The following is a 12,573-nucleotide window of genomic DNA, read 5'->3' as shown; positions in this document are numbered from 1 at the left end:
GTCCATTGTCCTGGTCATTTGTACAGTGGCTATGAGACTCCAGGATGCTCGCGGTCAGTGCTCACACACTCGTGGGTGCCCCCAATGGAAAATCTCATAACATTATATAATCAATAGATAAAAAGACCATATTCCCTAATACCTTTGCAAACTAGGCTCAAGGAGGGTGAACTGGCACTCTAGTATGCTACTGTCTCCAGGGTTGAATGAGCATCATATTCAATTGGGTACTTCCCCACAGGGTTGGCGCCAATGGAAACTCTTTTTTGAAGGTTGAGTGCTGTTGCCTCGTCTTGAGGCTCCCCAGATATTTTAACACGGGGCACAATAGGCAAAGAACGAGAAAGACATTGAGTCACAGAGGGAGAGAATGGTAGAAAAAGAAGAGGGAATGAGACAGAGAGACAGAGAGAGAGTGAGAGAGTTGCTGGCTCTCAAATTATAATAGCTGCCTAAAGGAAGTCTTCACATTTTCTAAAATAGATGTTCATTAAGAATACCATCTGCTGGTACAACACTAACAATCAAAATAGACACGGACCAGAAACAAAGATACTGGAAGGTAGTTGAGGATGGTTTGAACACTGTTGTGGTGCTGCTTTTACTCCCCTCCCTGGCCCTTACTCTCCAGGTTATGCCTTTGCTATGTGACTTAAGGCCATATGTAGGTAATCTCTATTTACTGATTCTTAAATACCGAATTTTACAGATTCGGTATTTAAGAATCGGTAAATAGTAAGTAGGTAAAAATTCGGTACATTTTACTGAATCGGTAATATTCAGCATTACCGATTAGGTATTTACCAATTCGGTAATTCCCTTTCCCTTTCATTCCTATGGGCCTGGAGGCCCATAGGAATGAATGGGAAGCCATTCACTATTACCGATTTGGTAAATACCGAATCGGTAATATGGGGAACATATTCAAGGGTGGCAGGGTGTCACATTGACACCCTGTTGCACCCCTGAATCGTGCTTGTGTGCACATGTGGCACACATACATGCCCTAAGAGTATGTATGTCTGCCACATGGCACTTTTAAAAAAGCACAAAATTGCTTTTTTAAAGGTTTTCGATATTTACCACCAACTTGTAGATGGTGGTAAATAACGAATCCTTAAATAAAAAATGCACTCACTTGAGTGCTCCCTACATAGGATTTAAGGATTCGGTAATTTACCGATTCGGTATTTTAAGGATTCGGTAATTTACTGATTCCTTAAATTACCGAATCGGTAAATTACCGAATCCTTAAATCCAGCCACCTACATTAGAAAAAGCTAAATACCGGTCGGTAACGCCAAATTTACCGATTTCTGGCCGTTACCGACCGGTATGAAGCTACCTACTTAGACTCTAGTGAATACTTGGGGATCCACAAACAGACCAAAACCAAGTTACTACAAAGTCCACCAAATGCCCAAACAAGAAATGTTCACCCACCTGTTGAGAATTATCCTTTCAGTTGTTTCGGGTGATGGGTCTTTTAGGAATTTTAAACACTTTTTAGGCTTTGTAGAAGGTTCACAGGATGCATTCTTAACCACATTCTCTGAATCTTCGAATCGAAATCACTACATAAAATACAAAGAAATATTAGAAAAAACATTTAAGGTTCATGTAGGCTAACATCGACCAAAGGACTTACGGGTAATTAATAACCTAGCACATATTTCATAAGAGCCACAAAAATCTTTAGGGTCATTCCTCTGTCCGAGAAGGTGTTAGGCCCTCCTGGTTTTCAATGTGCATCTGTGTTTAGTATGTAAAGGTTAATTCAATTAATTAAGTATTATTCAGGAACAATTGTAAAGCAGGCTGCCATGAGCCAGGCTCTTTTACAATATTTTTTGGGGGGTCAATTTCATGCATAGTGTTTCACATTAAGACCAAGCTGGGCAAGCACGGCCTTGATATGTGTTCCTTTGCTTATGCCTTTATGTAATATCAGACTGGATAGCTACCTACGAAATGCATACTAATCAGTACAATTTCAATTAAAGTGAATTGATAAGTGAGTTTTTTGACGTTGTATTAAGTATAATGTTGCTACTACATGCAAATTGATACAGAGATAGAACCATAACTATAAAGGAACAATCATAAACGGTGCTTAATGAGCATTTTTCGTGATTATGAACAATATAGGAATTCTTAAAGAAGTGAAATAAAGTGGAGACATTACTTTCTAAACTACATAGTGTTAAAATATCAGTATTCATTTTGAAAGCTCATTATATGTTGTTATATTTTAACTTTACAGCTTGCAGTCAGTTTCTAGGCAACCGAAGAAAAATTGCTACATGGTGCACCCCTTATCGTGATGACCTCTATGCTTGATGAAGAAAAGGTAAAAATATATTCAGATTTATTTCTTTAGTCTAACTAATTTTAGGCATTCTTTTGGTGGCAATGACATTGCTTAATAGCAGCCGAGGAGTGGTATGTCGTTGGGTACAGTCTGTGTCTCATTATACTGTGGTCTATCCTCAATAAGTGAGTTTCCTGCATGCTGGGGACATCTGGCTGTCTGTGTTTGAGGCTCTTCCACATTGCCCCTCTCTTGATTGAGCTATTCAGGCTTCTAAAATCAGAGTGGTGGCCAAAATCATTTAATAGTCATGGAGGAGATAGGTGATTGAAAATGAGTGTTCATCAAGAGAGCATGACAGCCCTTGTGGTGCGTATGGGGTGTCCTACCCCATTGAACTTCCCCCAATAATTCCCAAACAACATGCAACATACTTCCTATGGTTCTCCAAAATCCCTGAAACTTGGCTGTAACATGAAATTACTTCCTGTCCTTCTCCGAAATCAAGCAGAAAGGAACACCAGTGACTATTGCACTGTCACTACAGTACCCAGTGTGGCGTGCATGCCACTTCGTCTTTGCTCACATTCTTAGCCACAATCCTATCCTGCTTCATATCTCTTGCTAAAGGAATAGCTTCCCTTTGGCTGGATTCTATGTCCTTATGTGGCGAATCAAGCTGATTTTACCATGCCTGTTTTCTATGCTTTGGGAAGAGAAATGCATTTTTTCTCCTTGCTACTTGTAGCTGATTCTAGATATGGGGCAGGGTGCCTTGGACCAGAGGTTTATTCTCTACACCAAAGTCCAACCAGTGATAGTTGCTACTGTACATCCCTATACTGATGCTGCCCCCAATTCCCAGTGACCCTTATAGCCCTCTGAAAGATATTGGGAGTGGGATTTCGGTGGGATAGACAGCCTCTGTCTGATGTCTGTCAGATGTGGCTCTATCAGATGAGGCCTTCCCCCGCCATCTATTATAGGTTGGTTCTGTGAGCACACCAACAGGGTGGTGTTAGAACTGGGGGTCTCTAGTTGGCAATGGCTTGCGCCTTTGTCCAAATAGGGACCCTTGCTTCTAAGTCAGGATAAGGGGATTACACTCCTAGATAGCCCCTGCTACCCCCCTTGGTAGCTTGACACGAGCAGACAGGCTTATCACAGAGGCAGTGTGTTAAGCATTTGTGAATATACACAGTAATACAGTGAAAACACTACAGATGGACACCACACAGGTTTTATAAAAATAAGTATTCTTTATATAGACTTAACACAAGACCACAAATGAGAAAAATCCACAATACTGTACTTAAAGTGGACTTCAAGATGGTAAAAGTAACTCAGTTCTAATAAATACGACACAGTTCTCACAAAAGTACCTGGATGCATAACACAAAACAAACAAAAGGCTCGCAGAGTGGGAGATGCGTCAGTTCCGTGCTTCGGGGGAGATGATGCGTCACGCCTCAATGCTTGCGCAGAGTAGGGGATGTGTCTTGATCCTTACCGCAATTGAGATAATGCGTAGATTCTCGTCATACAACCTGGTTGCGATGCGCAAGATGGCGCCCTGATGCGACAATCCGGGTGCGAGGCAATAAGATGGCGCCCTTGATGCGATGACGTGAAGATGATGCGTGCACCCCCGGCAGCCGTGCGGTGAACACGGTAGCTTTGGAGCAGCGGCAGGCCCTGAGACACGCTTCTCCGGCGATGCATCGGGTAACAGCTTTGACGAAGGCACGCTTCTCTCAATGCGTCGTGCTTCCAGCTCCCAGTGACACTCAGACTTTTGTAGACAGAATTCCCAGCAAAGAAACGCTGAGGGGAGCTGGAGGTGAAGTCTTTTGTCCCTGAGACTTCAGCAGGAGGCAAGCACAAGTTCAGGCCCTTGGAGTAATATTCTGCAGGATGATGAAAGTTCTGTAAAAGTTCCTTCTCCTTTCCTCGGCAATAAAGAAACCACTGCAGGCCAAACCCAGCAAACAGCACACTGGCAGAGGGGCAGTCCAAACTCCTGCAGGTTCCTTGGTTCTTCTCCTTGGCAAAAGGTTTGTCTTGTTCCCAGAAGTGATCTAAAGTTCTTGAGTCCCAATATTTATACCCCAAAATCCTTTATCCTCTGAGGGCAGAGGGTCCTTTGCCTAGTCCAAACCAGTTCTGATCAGTCCTAGACCACTTTGTTTACAGGACTCCTTCTCTTCCTTTGACAGTGCAGGCCAGGGACATCAGAAACACCACAGGAGGTGGAGCCAGCCTTGTGGAGGGAAGGCACAGCCCTATTCAGGTCCCAGGTGCAACTCCTCCCTCCCATCTGCATGCAGATCTCTCTAATCAGCACTGTGCTGACTCACCCTCTCTCCTGGAATCCCCCAGCCCCTGTCACTCAAACTCCAGACAAGGAATACACAACCTAGCAGAGGAAGACTTGGATAGTTAGGCAAGAAAATACCTAGTTTCTAAAAGTGGTATTTTCAATCACGGAATGTTAAAACCAACTTCACTAAAATATGTATTTTATCATTTGGAGTTCAGGCATACTAAATTCGAATTTCTACCATATTCCCTTAGTCAGTAAGGATTATAAGATGTAATAATCTAACTGTCCATTCTGACCTATGGAGACCAGGTAGCCTTGCAATAGTGAAAAACGAAAATCGCTGTAATTCACTATTAGGACATGCTACACACACCAGGGCATGTCCTACCTTATTCTTACAATGCACCCTGCCCGTGGGCCTACCATAGGGGTGTCTGATATGAAGAAAATGGAAATTTTAGGGAGTGGCAAGAGGGTGCACTTGCCAGGTCGACATGGCAGTCACAGACTGCACACAGGCCTTGCAATGGCAGACCTGAGAAACACCTTACAAGCTGTTTCTGTGGGTGGCACAACCAGTGCTGCAAGCCCACTAGCAGCATTTGATTTACAAGCCCTGGGCACACATGGTGCACTGTACTATTTATTTATTTATAAAGTTTTATATAGCGCAAACTTTATCCCGAAGGATATCAGAGCGCTTTACAATTTGAGGCAAAGGTAACAAATCAGAACATTAGTCTAACATGGGGAATCTAATGGGCATTGAATTTCAAACCATCAAATTCTTGCTGACATTCCTGAGTCCATTTGTACTCTTTGTTTTTGCCTAGTAGAAATCTTAAATTGGTAGATTTACTTGCCAAAATTGTTATAAATTTCCCATAGTATTCTACCATACCTAGGAAAGAAACAACGTCCTCCTTTGACTCTGGAGTGGTTAATTTAACAATGGTATCTACCAATTCCTTCTTTAGAGCAACACCTAATCATGCAATAAGATGGCCCAAATAATTAACCCCATGCACAACATTTTTTATATTTCTATTTCTTTTGTGTTAGTCCAGCATTAAGCAACCTCTTTAACACCATTCTCACTATAACATCAATTTAACATAGGGAACACTTGCACTGTGGCACAGAATAGCAGTGGCACATAACCATATAACCAGCAAAACATATCAAAAACAGAGGAGGCAATCTGTAAAAAATGAAAGGGAGACTCACGCCTATAATGCCAGGTCTAACATGTGGGGAGTGTCCTAGCATGACACAGCTTTCTGGGCCATGCCTCATGTCCAAGTAAAGTCTCTACTAAGGTGGTGCGAGTTCCTTTTTTGCCATCATCTCACATGGGGGAGAGGCAGAGTGAGGTGTGGTCGATCACATAGCATTCTCCCTATCCGAGCACCAGTTTTTCAGGGATAGCAAGTGGAATGAGACAGGGCAGACAGCACAGACCTGTACAGCTCATTAGCTTCTGCTACACAATTGAGCTATTTTGACCTTCTTAGTTTTATAAATAGATTGGACTATATTGAAACATGGGTTTTATTTTTTATGCTTTGTAGGGTAATTATGAGGGGAAAACAGATGATGAGACTAATTTTGTTCTGTTATTAGTACGGACCCAGAATATCCGTCCTAAAATATTAACCTCACCAATGGAGTTAATAATGGAAAACCTACACACAATGTAAGCGATTTTAAGCAATGATAGTTAGATCAGAAGATATTTCAGTTATTTTGATTCTGGCATAAAACCACTAATAAGTATTGTACTTGAAGCCATGTACTGTCAAGGGGTGTTCTTTCACCCCATTGAAGGTGGACTTTGATCTTTTGCAGATCGCTGCATCTTTCTGCTACCATGCGACTCAGTCATGACTAAATAATGCTAATATGCTAGAAATACTGGGCCAGATTCACAGAACTAACTTAAGACAAAATCCTAAACTTACTACCATTTTGGTATTCACAGAAGGCACTTCCTCATTTCGGTATTCACAGAAGTTAGGAGTCCTAACTTTAGGACTCCTAAATGCCTTTTGTGAATACTGAAAGTCTTAAAGTTAGGATTTTTCTCAGTTTAGGAGTAGTAAAGTTAGGGCTCCTAACTTTAGGACTCTTAAATGCCTTCTGTGACTACCGAAAGTCTTAAAATTAGGATTTTTCTCAGTTTAGGAGTAGTAAAGTTAGGACTCATAACTTTAGGACTCCTAAATGCCTTCTGTGAATACTGAAAGTCTTAAAATTAGGATTTTTCACAGTTTAGGAGTAGTATAGTTGGGACTCCTAACTTTAGGACTCCTAAATGCCTTCTGTGAATACCGAAAGTCTTAAAATTAGGATTTTTCTCGGAGTCCTAAAGTTAGGAGTCCTAACTTTACTACTCCTAAACTGCGAAAAATCCTAACTTTAAGACTTTCGGTATTCACAGAAGGCATTTAGGAGCCCTAAAGTTAGGACTCCTAACTTCTGTGAATACCAAAATCAGTAAGTGCCTTCTGTGAATACCAAAATGAGTAAGTGCCTTCTGTGAATACCAAAATGGTAGTAAGTTTAGGAATTTGTCTTAAGTTAGTTCTGTGAATCAGGCCCTAGGCCATGAAGCACTTTCTACATTAAGTAAAACATCCCTACAGAAGATCTGCTTTTACTAAGTCTTAAGTTTCCCAATTACTACTGCATTATCACACCACATACAAACCTCCTGAGACAGTTGTAAGATGACTTACTCATCTCTAGACAATCCTTTGACTAATTCAGGCCTCAATGAGCCAACTAGTTGCCTCACAATGACAAAGTCCACCATAAACCATGCCGATCAGCCATAAAATACTCAAGTAACTCCATGTACTCCACTCATTGCCAAGAAGATGCCGTGCCTGACACCAGAACTGTGGCTTCCCAAGTGCGTATATGTAATCTGAATACAACAATGGCCTATCAGCACCAGCTAATCTCATAACTAACCCTGGGTGGAACACTACGCTATGCTCGCGGAGTGTGTGTAGTTTGTGCAACTACGCGCTATGCAAATTGCACGCAGTGCAAAAATGCATAGGGTGGCAGGCATTTTTTGCTTGCTCGCGGTCCTCAACGTCAAGTTGATGACCACGAGCAAGCAAAATCACCATCCCTGAGAGACGTTTTCCTCGTTTGCGATCAGCAACATCAAGTGACTGAACGCGCGTCTGGAAAATAAACCTCCCATCGAGATTCTCAACGCGGGGAGGTCAGGTTTCTCATTGCGAGTGGTTGCGTATGTTCGCGACTGCTCGCGATGAGAAACTACCAATACGCGTTGAGAAAGCTGCCGCTCGAGTACAAATCTACTCAAGCGGCAGAAAACGACCGCTTGCACTGTGCAAGATGCCGTTTGCAACGATTGCACAGTGCGGTCAAGCATCCGGCACTGTGCAATCAGTGCGAACAGCATTTTCCCTACCACACTACGCAGTTCACGTAGCTACACGTAGCTTGCGTAGTGCGAAGTGCACTTCGCGTAGCTACGATTAGCACTACTACACGAACTACGTCCAGGGTTCATAACACAAACCATCTATTGTGGCTTCAAGACTATATATTCATTGCCATTCTAAAGTCCCACATAAATGCACTCCTCACAGGCAACAAACTATAGAGGAATTATTGTTCTTCACTGTGAGGTAAGCCAGTGTGTGTGAAGCTAGCACACCTTAGTGTCAGTCTTAGCCGTTCACTGATACTATGTATGTATGCCCTTGTGCAAGACACTTTACCACCTTCTACCTCAGCTGAAATTCTTTTTTGGTGATAGGGGCTACTCCCAAAGAACTTATTTCAACCCCTGTACAACCTTGCTATCACTACAAATTACACGATTGCAAGAAATGGTCAGCTTGTGTGATGATTTCACATGCAGACTTAAGCAGATTTTTTAACATAGTAAAAAGCATAATAATTACACTGTTAATAGCACACAGCACAAACTAGCCTGCATAGTTATAATCGCCTAACTGAATGGTGGACATTTTATTGATCGAATCACAAAAACAACTGTGAATCAAATTTAATTCGCTGGGGCCCTATAATTAGCCTGCCTAATATTCAGCTTTATGTAGAAAATGCAGCTTGAAAAAGGAAATATTATTTTGGAAGCAAGAATATTAAACATTGTGCCGGCTGCCTGCCTGCTGTGTGGTGTGTTCTAATTGCACAAATATATTTAGGGTCAAATGAATTCCTAGCTCATGCTTAGTTTACATGCTAAGAACATTTTATTCGGCGCGCCTTCAGGAAACGAGGGTCACGTAAAGAAATTCCAGACACATTTTTAGGCAAAAGACTGAATATACATCAATCAGATCTCGCAGACAGTGCTCAGAATTGTTAAATCCGAGAGTGGGACATTAACATTCAGGAAGGAGGCTTGCGTTTCCTATTCTCAATAAATTAGCCAGTTATTTTAAAGCAGGACTGCTACTGAGATAAGAGCTGAATAGCAAATGATTGCGGATAAGGACCAGCGAGCTGAGCCAGAGGGGGATATGCAGCAGCGAGAAGCATTACATTTTCATTTAATTTTATTGGATTTATAGAGTGCTTTCACCCAAGTGCAGTAGAATAAAAATAAGCAAATCCGGTGCTGAAGGTTGAAAGTCAGAACATCTGCCGGTCAGACGGGGTCAAGGGCGAAAGGCAGAGAACTCGAGATGCATATTTACAAGGAGGCAGGCTAGACTGGTGACTGAGAGGAGACCAAACCGAGAGAGGGAGAGACTTCCATGGAGCAATACACGAAAACTGTGCACATTTATATCGGCACGAAGAGTGGATGTGCCACTCATGGGAATCCACAAACATTCTCATTAGTACTTCTGGAAAGCTGCATCTGCAACACAGTACACTGGGGTAGTCAGTTCCCTTCTGCGATTGCACTGTTTTTCCTTTCTCCAACGTGGAAGTAATTCCCCACCAAAATCGAAATCCTGTACCACTAGACTCCTTTGAAGATTGCAGGTATTGTGGGGCATATTACCGAGGAGTGCGTTGGAAAACGCACAACGCACATTCCCGTATCGCCGGCTGTCGCCGGTTTTCATCGCCTTTTTAGCACGCAATTATCAATGCGCATCAGGCAGGCGAATAGAAATCCGGCGATAGTCGGTGATATGGCACATTAGCGCATAAAAACAAACGTTGTTTTCACGCGCTAATGTGGGCCTTGATAATATGGGGGGGTGGATTCAGCTTTATGATCCACACCCCCATGTTATCAATGCCTAACGCCTGGTCAGAGCAGGCGTTGGGAGACCTGCGATAAATGAGTTTATCGCAGGTCTTTTCCTCCCATCGCCTTCCTTGGTGATAGGATGTTCCCACCTCCAACCACATTTTTCATGTGGTTGGACGTGGGAACGCCCACTTTGCATGTCATAGCGATGTTTATCGCCGACATGCAAAGTGGGCTTGGGGCAGGCTTTAAATAGCCCTTGTTAATAAGGCGCTAGAAGTGTTGCCGCTTTCTCGCCACAATTCGCCGATAAAGCGGCAATACTTGCCCTTAGTAATATGCCCCTGTGTTTCCTAACCACCTTGGAAAACTTTATATTCAAACATGTGTAGGAGCAAATGTACAGACAAGAGCAGGAGCAATCAGAGAGCAGTTGTGAATGCTCAAAATTCGTTGTTTTCTTGAATGATCACAAACCTACAATGTCACCACTTACCTACCCTGGCACAGGAATTATATATGCATAATTATATGTAGAAGTGGTATTTCACTGCGCAAGAGTACATGTATTTAGATCTGCTAGGTACCCTTATAGGAAGACCTAGTAGTTGGTTATCCAGACATTTTCAGCCATAAGAACCTGGTCCAGTAATTAGGAAATGAGAAACTGCTGAATCAGATGTAAACCTGGGGCAAGGAGGAACAAGGAGCAGGGTGTGTGGAGCAGAATGTTCATCGTGATAAGGAGCATATGAAGTACAAGGGAGGAGAGATGGGTAGAGTGAGAGCAGGGATGCATTTGAAGACTACACAGACAAGGCAAATCCAAAGTTTGTAGGGAAATAAAAGAAGCAAGGAAGCTAGAGATAGCGGTGATTAGACGAGGGTGAGGGGAAGAATGGATTGGAGTAGAGTGCTGAGGAAAGTGGGAAGCCCAAGAAAAAAGCAGAGCAATAGTTCAGCTACACCATCTGGGATTTTGCTACTTTGTGTTTTGCCAAAAAGTGCAATATTCTCACTTTTGCACAAATCTTGTGATCTTTACCAAAGACCCTGCAGCAAATTGCATTTAAAAAAAATGGATGATCCTCATTTTCTTGCTATAATGCTGCCATAGGGCCGATTAAAGGAGGCTGAACAGCCGGCAGGTCAGGTGTCAAAAGTCCAATCCCCTTCCTGGTATCCATGGAAAGTCTGCCTACGTTTCCCCAGTGCCCCTGGTCTTCTCTGGCCCACCTCCCCTTGTGTCTTTTTAGGCACTGGCTCCATAGTCCCCCGCTTCCCCATGACTCGAGTTCCCCCTCACCACTGGGTCTTTAATACACCCTCCCTCAGGCCTCCAGTTTCCCCCACTGCCATGTGTCTCCAGTGCCCATTGCTGCCCAGGGCCCAAGTCTACTTTTCTCCCTTCTCCTATAGCTCTGTAACTACTGTGACTCTTTCCCATGTACCCAGTGCCCCTTTCCAATTCGTTGCACCGTTACTCCGGTGCCTCACCTGCTATCTTTAATGCCCATACTGCCCCATTACTCCAGTGTATTGCAATCAATACTGGAGTCTCCAGGGTGCTAAGTAATAGTGCAGCATTCCACATACTGGAAGATATGATCAACATGTCAATACCTTTCCAAGTTCTTAGGCTCTAAAAATCCCTAAATATTTAGATGCATGCAGTATAACCCATAAAGATATTGATTTGATGCTAGGCTGCTCGGGATGAAACCTTTTAGAGATACAAAATGAAAACCATTCTTGTGCGGCTGCTTCTCAGAATCTAGTAACTTTAAATGTTTAAGTTCACATTAAAGTCGATGTATCTTGATGGGCCACAAAAGTCCTATGCTAGCAGGAAAGGTCCTGCAGTGAGTGCCACTGTCATAAAAAGCGCTCCCCACTGTCTGTTACTCTAGTGCTCCTCTCTGGCTGTCCGGTTCCCCTGAAGGCTGCCCTGGTTTCTCCAGAAAGCCGGCTGCCTCTAGCTTCGTGCCTCCTTTCGCCTCCGCCCCTCCTCATGCTCCCTGGGACCCCTTCACTGTGTCTCCAGTGCCCCCCCCCCCCGCCGCCGTAGGTGTCCTGAGATCTCTAAGGGCCCTTCTGCATGTAGCCTTGTGCCTCCTTTAATCCCCCTTACCCAAGCCTGATATCGTCTGGGGCATCCTTTCCCTGTCTCCAGTGCCCCCGCTACCCCAGTGCCCATCCCTGCCACATTAACCCGGTGCTACACGTCCTCTCTTATCTCCAGCGTACTCCCTTCTCTGTGTCTCCAGGTCCCCTCGACCCCCCTACCCTATTTCACCTCAGGTCACATAAAAACTGGAAGCGGGTTGCCTTCAAACTGAAGCTGCATGCTCTATGGCACAAGACATTCCCCTGGAAACTGCCTATGTTCCATATTTTGGCATGAAAATGGATAGAATCTGCAAAAATGTTAATGCCATTTATACTGCGCTCGAATCACCCCGAGGGGTATCTGGCGCGACCAGGTAGCCAAGCAACATAGCACAACCAGCTCAGAACAAAACTGTCTTCAGTAATTTCCTGAAGCGAGAGTGATCCGTACAGGTCCTAATTTAGGGGCCGATTATGATCGCGGATGGACCCCTGAGGAGGAGGGAACGTCCGCAAGGGCTGCAGCTTTCCCTCCGAGCATATTCGGATGTGACCGCCAGGGTGGCGGTCACATCCTCTATCTTTAACATTGCGGCGGGTGCAGCTTCAAGC

The sequence above is a fragment of the Lissotriton helveticus genome, chromosome 8 (genome assembly GCF_964261635.1).
Source record: "Lissotriton helveticus chromosome 8, aLisHel1.1, whole genome shotgun sequence".
In the NCBI taxonomy this organism is placed as follows: domain Eukaryota; kingdom Metazoa; phylum Chordata; class Amphibia; order Caudata; family Salamandridae; genus Lissotriton; species Lissotriton helveticus.
This window is presented reverse-complemented; position numbering follows the sequence as displayed.